At 41.6% G+C, this 11,964-nt stretch overlaps 1 protein-coding gene across 1 annotated transcript in view; it reads left to right on the top strand.

Annotated features, from left to right (window-relative positions):
• The first annotated feature begins 761 nt into the window (after positions 1–761).
• The window catches only part of arhgap35a (Rho GTPase activating protein 35a), a 75,679-nt gene continuing 64,476 nt past the window's right edge, over positions 762–11,964 (top strand). Inside the window, exon 1 of the mRNA XM_015013879.2 lies at positions 762–1,514. The gene's annotated coding sequence lies outside the window, so the exon portion shown is untranslated. The remainder of the gene's footprint in view (positions 1,515–11,964) is intronic.

The following is an 11,964-nucleotide window of genomic DNA, read 5'->3' as shown; positions in this document are numbered from 1 at the left end:
TTAAGATTCTCCTTCTCACACGCACAAACACACGCACACACACACACACACACACACACACACACACACACACACACACACACACACACAAAGCCCTTAATAATGAAACAAAATCTTACATCAGGGTTCTGATTGCTCTCTCCTAACACGATGCTTTGGTCTCAGATTTGGTCCCAGAATTTGAGGGAGATGTTTAAGGTTTTAGTGAGGCAGGCTATACTACTACTATAAAGACTATAGCCTTAAAAACTTTCCTTTCTGATAAAGCTTATGGTTAAAACAGCGATGTTGAACTGAAACTACTTCTTGAAATGATATTTGTTGTGAAATTGCACTACATATATAATCTGAATTGAACCAATGACCACAAAACAATAATTATATAGGTGCAGATATGGAAGAGTGAAAATCCTGGGGGAAAAAAATATTTAATCCTAAAATACAAAAACTGACTAAGATTTGTGGCAAAAAAGCCAAAGTTATGTAAAAATTAAATTAAGATGACATTTGCACGTAGGGTTGAGATTACTCTATGGTTTTATTTTTATTCGCTTTATTTAAATACCCAAATAATTCAAAGGTCATAATTATTTAAAATTAGTCAGACATCATTAAAATAAAAAATAAACCCCTATTTCTGGCCATCCTGGCCTAAAGTAAATGTCATCCATAATGCTTTTTGTCACATTTATAGTGCCTTGTTGGGCTGTGCTGTTTGTGCTGTAATTGTGGCATCAACCGCTGGGAGGGGAGAGACTCTCTCTGCTTTCTGTGAATAGGAGAGGAGACGGTCCGCCATTATTGGGGAAGCTGAGGGAAAAAAATCGGCTCGTTCTCAACGTCACGCATTTATCCAGCGAGAGGGGCTTAACATGAGAAAGGAAAACACAGCGCCTCACGACGAGCTGTCCTTACTCTGAAAATAGCGTTGCTGTAAATGACGGCAGAGCTCCGAATCGGCTTCCATACGGACTCTTTTGTTTTGGTTTGTTTCTTCTTTTTTTTTATTTCAGACACAACAAAGGAAACAATAATTGGTGAAAACAACGTGGTGGTGATCCAAGAAGGGGAAAACACACCGAAACAGCGCTTCCCAACGCCTTCCCCCCTCTTTTTCTCTCTCCTCGCCAGACATTTCCAGCCTATGTGAAAAGGACGGGACTTTTCTCTTTTATTTTGGGAAGATTTTCTTTCTCTTTTTTTTTTAACTGCTGCTGCTTTTAATAAGAAATGAGTTCTGTTTTTTCCTCCTGAAAGAGAAAGTGCAAATGCTCATGTCTGAAAACTTCAGACTACAGCGCGGGGGGGATGAGCTCTTATGGGCCAGACGGCGTGTTTACTAGAAAAGCGGAAAAAAAAAAATTGATGCGAGTGTTTCTGGGGAGTGTTATGTTTTTTTTTTGTTTTTTTTTTTACATTTAAAAAAAAAGTCTTTTCCCGGCCGTGAGTCGCAGAGGAGCGACGTTAGAGGAAGAACGGAGTGGACGAGAGCTGGGAAGACAGGACTGCTTGTGGTATGTAGACTCTTCCTTTCCATACATTATCATAGCAGTTTAATAAGCCGATATTTTAGGGTGTTTATCGTATTCTGAGGAGTGCAGCTTGTGTTGTGCTGAGCTCCTGCGAATAACAAGAGAATTGGGAGTCAACCCCATTCCACCCCACACACACACACACACACACACACACACGCACACACACACACACACACACACACACACACACACAGGGCTGGCACGATTTGAAGCCCTTAGTTGTAGCAATAATGATTTTTTTCCCCCTAATGATGATACATGTTTTTATTATATTCGTATTCAGAGCCACTCTAAGGTATGCTGGTTTCAATATGGAATAGGAAGATTGTAAAAAATGTGGACCTCAAACCTTTAAATTGTTTGAATGATTTTGCCAGGCCTGGAGAAACTCTACATCATCATGCATTCATTAAAGGGCAGGATATGATAGCTACAGAGGCGTATGTTTGCTACCTAATCTATGTCTTATTAAATAAAGTGGACTGAGTGTATTTATGTTCCAAAATTGAATGTTCTTGTAGTATTATAGAAATTGGGAGTAAGCTTCAAGTTGACTTACAGAGATGTACGAAATGGGTAGAAATCACAACCGTCTGATTTATCCTCAGTTGACTCAGATTGAGCGGCAGGTTGAATACTGAAATTTCTATTTGTTCCCCTCCTGGCTCTTCATTAAACACATCAAAATGAAGAACTCCTACCATTTATATATAGTCTGTAAGCTCATTGACCGGCAGCATGTCCTTTGATGGACTTTTTTGACTTGAATAAGTCCAATCTGTGCCAAGGACGAATGCTCTTGAGAACAAATGAGGCAACTTTTGTAGGTCCATAATTGTCTGTAGGATTCAAAGCTACAACCACTGTAAATGAACCTTGCACTCCCTTTTCACCTTGCTGTATCAGGTGAAAAAAAAGATTGTCGTTTCGGCCGGTAGAAGCTGATCGGTGCATTTCTATATTTTCCCTTTTCTATGGGACAAATTGCTTCAGATCTTTTCAGATGGCACACACACCAATTACGCCTTTTCTAATATTAGGATTGATTTAGAGGGAAGTCAAGTTAGGAACGATTGCTGTCACAAGCATTTTCTCTTTTACTGCGAGGTCATTCACTGATGTGTCACGGTTTTATTTCAACGCAGGCCGGCCATCGCTTCTGCAGCCACTCCCTTTCTGCTCGAGTCCCTCTGCTGGACTTGAGTGCTTTTCTTTTTACAAGTGGATGCTGGCTGTGAAGTATTCCCCACAGGGTGAGATAACTGTGGCCTGTCCTCAACATGCAGGGGGGACTTTGAGTTGTAGCTGCAGCGACTGCTGTGTCATTGCGTGACAACTGAGGCATTTGCAAAGAAACAGGAACTTTGTCATTTGATTGTGTGTTGTCTCTGATGCTATGTGTTGTGGATGGGGCGGCTTGTTCCGGCAAATCTAGTGACTCATAATCCCACATTTGCCCGGCGTGTTTTGACTGAGTACATTTGATAAGTCTTTCTTTTTTAGATTTAATCCAGGCTTTATTAGGATGACCAAGCAGACTGAGTAAACGCATGCGTGTATAGATTTTCCCAGAAAGATGATTTTTTTCTTTTTTTTTTTTGTTGTAGTCACAGGTAAATGCATTAGCAGCTGTCAGCTCTCCTCTGCTGTGCTTGATTGGGGCCTTTGCAATGCAGTCACACCTCTCTGGGAAGTCTCGTCTTACTCTAATAGTTGTGCCATTTGTTCAGGCGGCGGGCTAGCTAGCCGCATTCACCCCTGACATTCTGCCTCAGGGCTGTGGATCGAGATGGCAGGCCTTGGGTTTTGACCGTGTTCCTGAGATTAGAGGATGCAGACTTGGCTCATCAGGATGTAGGCCAGGGATGCAGATACATTTTTTTTTCTGTTTTGTTTTTGCTGAGGTCACTGGATGATAGATCCTGATCTGAACAGGGTATGGCATGCAGTCTAAATAACAAAATCTCTCTATTTCTTAATATCAGAGTAAGAAAGGTGGTTTGTAAAGATGCACAGACTCAGATTTAGTCAGTTTTCCCAGATTCTGCACTGATTTGTGATTGGTTGGTCAATTGATTAAAAAAACAAACAAACAAACTAGGGATGTACAATATATCGGCACTAACATCGGTACCGGTCGATATTAGTCATTTTCTGAACATATCGGTATTGGTCTGACTAATAAAACTGGGCTGATATTAATAATCAGTAGTTATTTCCTTATTGTTGCTATTTGATTCTTGAGAGAGAAGGGAGGAGGATGTTCACATGTTGTTTGCTTAGTCATGTCTCATAGTAATGCAGCGAAGGAGTTTTGGGAGTTTAACCGAAGCAGATAAGCAGTGGTGAAGTCAGCAGTGTGGTCATTTTTTTTCAAGGTGTCACAATATATATATAATGTAATATATATTATATTGGTAAACATCTGTCATCGGCCATAACAGGATGTTGACATCGGCCCAGATTTTCCTATCGGTGCAAAAAAATTTTACACTTTTTCTGTCATTATCAAATCAGAGAGATCCAGAAAATCTGACATTAGGTTAACTCAATTTATTTTATCAAAGAGTAAGAGAGTTATAATAAACCTCACAGCCACTACTTCCCTCATGTTTTGCCCACATTGACCCCAGCTTTTATTTGCCAGTGCTCTGCTGGGTAAATCACAGGCCACTTACCTGCTCGTTTGCAAATTTCACAACTGTTCCACCTGTCAGCATGAGCTGACTCCATACACCCAGCATGGCAAATTTCCCCACTTGTGAAATTGCACTTTCATCATTCCCCCCACCCCCACTGGTAGTTCAAAGGAGTGAATTTTTTGTGATTATTATTATTATTTTTTCCTGGAAGTCTGTGTTTGGTGCATAAAAGAAGTTAATTATAGTGGTCAGCTTTGGAGTTCTCTGGACCAGATTAGAGTCACTCTCTCCTCTCAATGACCGCCTTGTTTTAGTGTCCGATTATTAGGCAGAGAGAAGTGCATTCTGGGATGATTGTATCTGAATTTCCATTAGAAAGTGTGCCCGCGTCAGTCGAACTGAGGCCTCCTCTGTCCCCGCTGTTTCTGCTCCCGAGCTCGTTACAAATTTGCAGATGATTTATAGGACTTCACACAGTCCTCTGCATTAGTCCCTTAAATTAAATGACCGTGAAAATAATTCGAAATTAAACCCAGTGATCCAAGTAGATTGGTTTCACTTTGTAACTCAAAATCACCTCACAGTTTATCACAACACGTGTATTATTTTGGAGCACAAAGACATTTCTGTTGTGCTGTATCCTGCGGATATTTTCTATGTGGTTCTGAAAAAACGCTTTAGTTACTATCCAGATGCTTTTGTAAAATCAGACTTGGCTTAGATGTACTTTTCCCCCCCTGTAGAACAACATGTCATAGTCAGTTCTTCGATTTGTTGTGCAAGCTTCCAAGCACACTTACTTCTGGTGACTTGACATAAGGCTTAAGGGAACTGATCTGAGTTCTTTTGAATGAATCCGTTTGTTTTTTTTTTATTGTTTTCAATGCTATATCTCCTTTTAGAGGTGCAAACAAGTGTTTTGTACAACTGCAACAATGGGACACATATTTGTGCCAGTTAAAGTCTGAAGACAGTCTTTGCCATTGTTGATGTTTCCATCTTCAGTAGCATCCGTAGATTAGGAGTTATCAGTGTTAAACTTTGGCTCAGATACAACTTACCTCCTCGTTTAAGAATCTGCTTGATTCTTAAACGTTGAATTAGCGTTTTTGTTTCTTCAAGAACATTCCAGTAACTTTGCATTTGTAAAATAAATCCTACTGTGGAAATCCATACGTTGTTACATAGCTTTATTTTTATCGAGAAAAAAAACCCCCACAGCGCTGCATGCTATCGTTTATTTTATCTTTAAGTCACATTTAAATCATTAAACAACAGTAACACAGCATTTGGACTTAGTGTGACCATAGAGACGAAGAACCAGGATGTGAGCCACAGAGGAATGGTGACCTCTGGAAACGAGCGGCCGTTGTTTTGCCATTCCAGCTCCAATTACACAACAGAGGAACAAGGGGCTGTGGCAATGTGGAAGAGCCATGCAGAGCCCGAGAGCAGGGAATTCTGGGAAGAGCGAGGAAAAAGTAAAAGAGTGACACAACAAAGTCGGCTGTCAGTTCGGAGGCAGCAAAGAGTGAAACAAAGCGCGAGCGAACTGCTGCCAGTTTCTGCTTCAGGCCGTGTCTCTGGTATGTGCCCTTTTGGTGTTTGTGCTCATGGATCGACCAATCAATGTCGGCCATAAGTAACCCTGCTGCTTTGCCGTGGCCCAGCCGAATTCCATGAGTCAGCACGTCCGCAGATAAGATGTTATGATTGAGTCTCTGGCAGTGAAATTAGGCCACTGCTCAGAGGTCAATAGGTTGGACTTGTGCTGCCGTAGTCGCTCACACACAGTTTGTTTTACCTGCATCCAGCTCCAGCATGTTCTGCAGGTTTAAAGTTCAACCGGGTTGGCAGGTTGCCTTGGGAACTAACTTAAAAAAAAAAAAAGATTAGATACGCTTGAACACATCCTCCATTACACATAATGGGTGTAATGGTGTCTGATTATTTTTGGGATGAGTCAGTGTTGCTGCTTACGGCTTGATACGTTGACAGACTGTAGACGGTGGAGTTCCCACTGAAATTCAAATGTTTAAAGATAAACGTGACAGCGTTTATCTTTAAACGCTGTCAGTGTCATAATCTTCAATGACACTGATTTGATTATTTAATTTTTGTCAACCTGATGTTCAGACCCACTCTTTTTCTGTCAGATTTGGGGCTGGTGCAAGCAGAAGGGGGACTCCATGATGATGTTTTTTGTTTAACTTTCTCACTGGAGAATCTCGCTGTTGGCTCCCCTGGGCTTCCTGTAGGAAGTCCACCTATGATGCGTGGCTGCGTCGGAGGGAAGAGGTGGGCCAGAAGAAGTGGAGAGACACAGGGTCAAAGGTGAGGAGAGGAGCTGGAAAAGGGCAGAGGTCTGTTTCATTATGCATCCATGTGAGGCCAAAGGGGGGATACTTTTGGGTCATCTGATTCTTGTAAAAGCGATAACTCTCGAATGCCCCAAGGGGTCTGCCTTTAATACTGGTGCAACTGATAACTTGGATCCTGTAATTGGCAAGATGGAGTGAAGTACTAAATTATAAGAAATAAATGCTGTCATAAAAAGTTGTAGGTAGTAATTAATTATGACACAAATGACTGGTGTTAAGCGATGACCTTTTTAAGCTAAAAGCCTGTCTAAAAGCTCCGCTCCTCGTTATTATCTCAAGCAGTTTTTGATGCTTCTCAACAGACAGAAGAAGGCTGAGCCTCTACGGCTGGAAGTTCATCTTACAGATGCGCCGATGAAAGTTCTGTGGCCGAGCTCTGGTTTTTGTAAAACTTTAATTTGATTCTGTTCAATTTTCTATTCGAGAACCATAATAAAAGATGCAAGAACGGCGTTTAAAACTTTATTCCTCTGCCTCTGCTGGAAGTGGGGTTATTTTATACGTATGCTAGACACGGAGGCGATTTTGAGGCGCTTTGTGAGAGAGCTGTTTCTTTATTATATGGTTTTGCCAGACCGAATGATTCTAACCTCCCCTGTTATGACCTGTCTTAAAAGGCCACAACAAAAAGAGAGGCACTCCATATATAAAAGTTTCCTGAAGTGTGCATGTATTCAACAGAAACTAAGGTTAAAATCAAAGTTTCCAATATGGAATATGAAAGTCAGTGGGGTCATATAGAAGTGGAAGTGTTGTAATGTGCAATCAAAATAATCTAGAAATCCAAAGGCAGAAACACATCTAAGGAGGAGAGCAGAGAGAAGTTGGTTAAGGAGAAATAGTTGAAATGCCTAGCAGGCCCTGAGGTGTCCCAAATCAGTAATCGGTGTTGCATCATGGGTAAATGTCCAACCTAACTCCAAGAATATCCTGCTAACCACTCTATGTTAGCAGTCAGTATGAAAAAGACATCTCTCCATGTGTTTGTCTTACTCGGTGAAAGTCTTGCTCTCGCTCTCTCTACCGCAGCATGAATGAATTGTTGGTATATCATGACATGTTTTACAAGTAATTTTTTGGTCACTTTTATATTTTAAATTTTTCATAATTCCAGATATTGTGAACTCTTTGCTTTGAAACAGTGACTCTGCAAAAGTGTGTTGTCGTTTGATGTGGCCTGAAATCATTTAGTGTTTTGTGTTTACGTATAGTTAGAAATAGCAGATTCCCCCGACCCCTTCCTTTTTTCAGTAACTAAAAGTTTTCTTGTAGCTTCTTCACTGTTCTCTCATCTGACCGAGCTCACCTGACGTCAATCAGTGGTTGTCATGGTTACTGAACACACAGTCCTTTTGGGATTACACTGTTCTACTGCATCGTGTCACAGCAAGAGATGTGAACTGTCACTTTGGCATTTACTTTTTTTTTTTAAAGCTAACATCAAGTATGGTGAAAACTTGATGTTAAAACTTGACTATGGGGTGAACGCACAGATGTTGCTCATGTGACTGCTAACACAGCCCAGCATGCTGGTTATAATCTCAAAAGACACCAGAAGTACTGATTGACACAAAAAGACAAATTGGGAGGAAATCGCAGCTGGTTTAATTAGAACTAAACAAAAGCAATTTTCAAGCTGCATGAAGTGACGATAGCGAGGAATTGTCAAAAACATGTCCAACACTTCAAGTGTGACTTAAAACTTCGGTAAGCTGAATCTTTGGTTTATTTAAATTCAAATGAAGCACTTAAAATAAGCATTTTTATTCCAAACAGCAATTCAAGTTAAATATTGTACATTTTTGCCAAATAAAAGAACAGAATAGAAATAGCCTTTATTGTTCCACAGAGGGGAAATTCAGACGTACTACATCCAACAAAAGTCATTTAATATCTGAAATGACTGCCCTTCTCAGAGAGATTACAGCCATTTTTAATTTCAGTCTATCACCATCATCTATGGAGCTTTTCCTTATTGTTCGGTTTTCATATGACTTTGATGCAATCTTTTCCGAGTCAGATTTGGATCTGAGTATTTGAAGGACTGAGCAACATGTTACACCTTGCCCAAAAGAAGAAGAAGGGGGAAAAAAAACTGTTTAAAAACAACTTGCATCAGGTTCACAAATCAAGGTTTAAACTAAGATCACACACATATGTGGTGGATTAAGTTACCACAATGTCAGATCAGTGGTCCGATGAACAAGACTACTGAATGCTTGTCAACAAGACAATTACTGTCTTTCTGACAAGGACTCAAGTTATATTCCTACTGCTGGTATGTTGGTCTGGAAAAATTTAATGCCCACAAGAATGTCAGGAAACGATGTTTTACAGCATAATATTGCCTCAGGATGAGATGATTAAAACCATTTGATGTCGCGTCGTTTTACGACATCCAAACCGAGGAACTAAAAGCTAACTTTAACTTCTGGTGACGCACTTCTGCGTGCAAAAACATCAATATGATTTATCATCTTTGTGAACCACAGCCCTTGTCTTTGACCAGAATCAGCTTTTGCGGTGCACCATAAATACACTTGACTATTAAGAGTGTTGATGTACTTGGATGTAATCTCAAACCTGATTTATTGGCGGAGGCATAAAGCAACGGGACAGTAATGCTTGTTTCTTTCTGTAATGAGGACAGTTGGACAACAGCCCGCCTGTTTATAACCACCCTGATCAGGACAAGAATGTGCCTCATCGACTGGAATGGAGTCTCCTAAGCTCCTGGTAGTCAGTCAGTAAATTGCTTTCTGTTTGCTAAACACTTTTGTGCATGCCTGCTGCTCTGAATCATGTCAGGTGAGCACACACCTTATTTCCGTTTTGATAGATCTGGTTGTAGTTGTGTTTTGGCATCCGACCTACCGCTTCAGCAAGGTTCAGTGCCTGCTGTTTTCTGTAAGCAGAAAGTCACATATCTGTGGTTTTATTGTTGTGTATATATAAGCAAACAATAAGTTTGAGATTATCTTAGCATTTGTGAAAATGGCGAAGAGAGACTTCTGAACCAACAGCTTGGGCGTGTCAGAAAGACTGAGGCTAAGGCTGCAAGCTGCTTGTCCGGTGTAATGGCTTGTATTTGAACTAAAAGAAGAAGAAAAAACCCCACAGAACTGAAATTTTTCAGCTTTTCTCAAATCTGCTTGGTAAATATCATAACTGACAGCAAACAGAGCTGCTGTTTGGCTCCAAAAATGCAGCGTAAATATTAGAAACCATAGATTGAAACATGGCACAGCATTTGTCAAATAATCAACAAAACATATTTAAAGGTGATTTGCTTACTGGTTGTTATAGTAAGATATGCGCATTGGGTGGTATGAGTTTGTCAGGGCATTGGAACATTATGTAAAATAATGTAATACGTTTCTGGGCATAAAGTCAGAGCAAAACAATAGAACTACCAGATTATAAGGTAAGGTAAGATATGAGAACGCTAAATATGCTTTAGCAATATTTCTGGGAAAATGGACAATTCCCACTTTTAAGCATTTTAAGTTGGTCCTCATGCAAAATGCTCACTTTTGTATCTTTCCAGAACTATTTTACAAACGTAAAGCTTTACCATCCTGATCAGCCGCAGTCATCCGGTCTGCATGGTGTTCGCCAGCTTGGTCGCTCGCTCATGTGTGGTTGTGTAACGTTCCCCTACCAGCGTTTGTCACAAATCAGTCAGTCTAGCAACCTTGGTCTCTCTGACGTGAGCAGCACACCCAGGCTGATGCCACGAGGGTTCAGCAGGGTTCGGGTCGGGCATTGACCTTTTGGAGGATAGTTTGAGTGGAAGATATGGGATTTCCACTCATGGCAGAATCTCGTTGTTTTGTCTCCCTGCTCTGAGATCGTCTCCGGTGATTACAATACTTGTTTTTCCAACGAGGGAGATGCTGAACCACATCATCACATTGTCCCCCTCAAAAAAAAAAAGAGTGAATTTGATAAGGTTTTCATGGGTGGGGATCAAATATTTGTATAGCATTTGAGTATAAATAAATAGATTTTCAGATGGTAATAGGTTTTATTGCAAAGAACAACTCCGATATTATCAACCAATGCATAAAAACTTGTACGATGTCTGAGCTAAAAATTTGTTTGGTCCTTTCCTGTGGAGAATTTCTTTGTGACTTTTAAAATTAAACAAGTTGTAAGAATAGGATTCGATACTTCTGTTAATATTGACATCGTTTGCGCTTGAAGTTTACTTGTCCTCTGCCTTGACTGTTTATTAGTCTGTCCCTCCGTGGATTTTGACTCCGCCACTGGCAGTGTCCTCGCTCACCTGCAGCGCTCGGATGGAGAAGGGAGAGGTGGAGACTGAGAGGCACAGGGGTGTTCTGCTTCAAATGTATTCTAATTAAAGTTGGCGGCTTTTAATCACAGAGCGATTTGCATCCGAGAAAAGGGGGAGACAACAGAAGTGGAGCGGAAAGGGATGGAGAAAAGGTTCTGCGGCGGGCACAACCGCACGGCCCTCCTGAGAGCAGAGCTTCTGACTTCTGCTGAACTTCCCACCAACTTCATTGATCACTTAGTCTCAGCCCTGCGCCTGTTTTCCTCTTCTCATGTTGTTTATCTGTCGCTTAATAGATTATTTATTTATTTTTTTCTGTTCCCAGCTTCAGTTTGTTTTTTTTTGCTGTTGTCCTTGTGGAGCAGGGCTGGGGCGAGTTGTCTTTAAGCGTGGAGGAAGGGCACCACCTTGTCATTAGATGTTAGCTTCACACGCCACCGGAGGAGGATCTGCCCACCTGTTTGGCATCTCCCCAGCGAACAGGTGCTGACACGGTCTCTTTTATTTCAGGACTTGGTTTACGACTTTCGGATTAGGTATTCCTCAGTCGTCGCTTGCTGCAGGCGTTCTGACGCGAAGCTGTGGTTATCTCGCCGTTGGCGTTTAGTATTCCAGTTTGGCTGTAGCTCGACTTTGGACGTTTGAGAATTGACGCGGGACGTCGTTCATCGTCGTGTTCAGTCGCGAGGCCAGAAATAAACGGTGTTAAAGATTACGGCCCCCCCTCAATACACAAACAATGTAGGCATCCTCATAACTGTCAGGAGCGGTTCTGCGCTGTTGGCAGCTGTGTGACGGTGGGCGTCATTACCCCTTTGAGGTGAGAAGATAAGGTGGTCGTTCATAGCCGTTTGTTATCACAGGCAGCGGGCCCCTGACACCTTCACATCCCTTATCTGGCTTCGGCCCAGCATCTGGCCCGAGCTCCGGCTCCGGCAGGCCCAGGGGCTGATGAGTAAGCGGTGCTCCACCAGCGGCCGGTCCAGGGCCCACGCCGTTATCGATTGCGGCGCTGGCGCTTGTCATCCAGCCACCACTTAGCTAATGATGTCCAAGCCATTGTCTCACAGCTTGGAAAACGGCCATGAAAAAGAAAGTGGCGGGCG

This window comes from Poecilia mexicana, unplaced genomic scaffold (genome assembly GCF_051168715.1).
Source record: "Poecilia mexicana isolate PSO_F unplaced genomic scaffold, ASM5116871v1 scaffold_13, whole genome shotgun sequence".
Classification (NCBI taxonomy): domain Eukaryota; kingdom Metazoa; phylum Chordata; class Actinopteri; order Cyprinodontiformes; family Poeciliidae; genus Poecilia; species Poecilia mexicana.
Note: the sequence above shows the minus strand (reverse complement) of the source record. Positions and strands in the feature narration are given on the sequence as shown.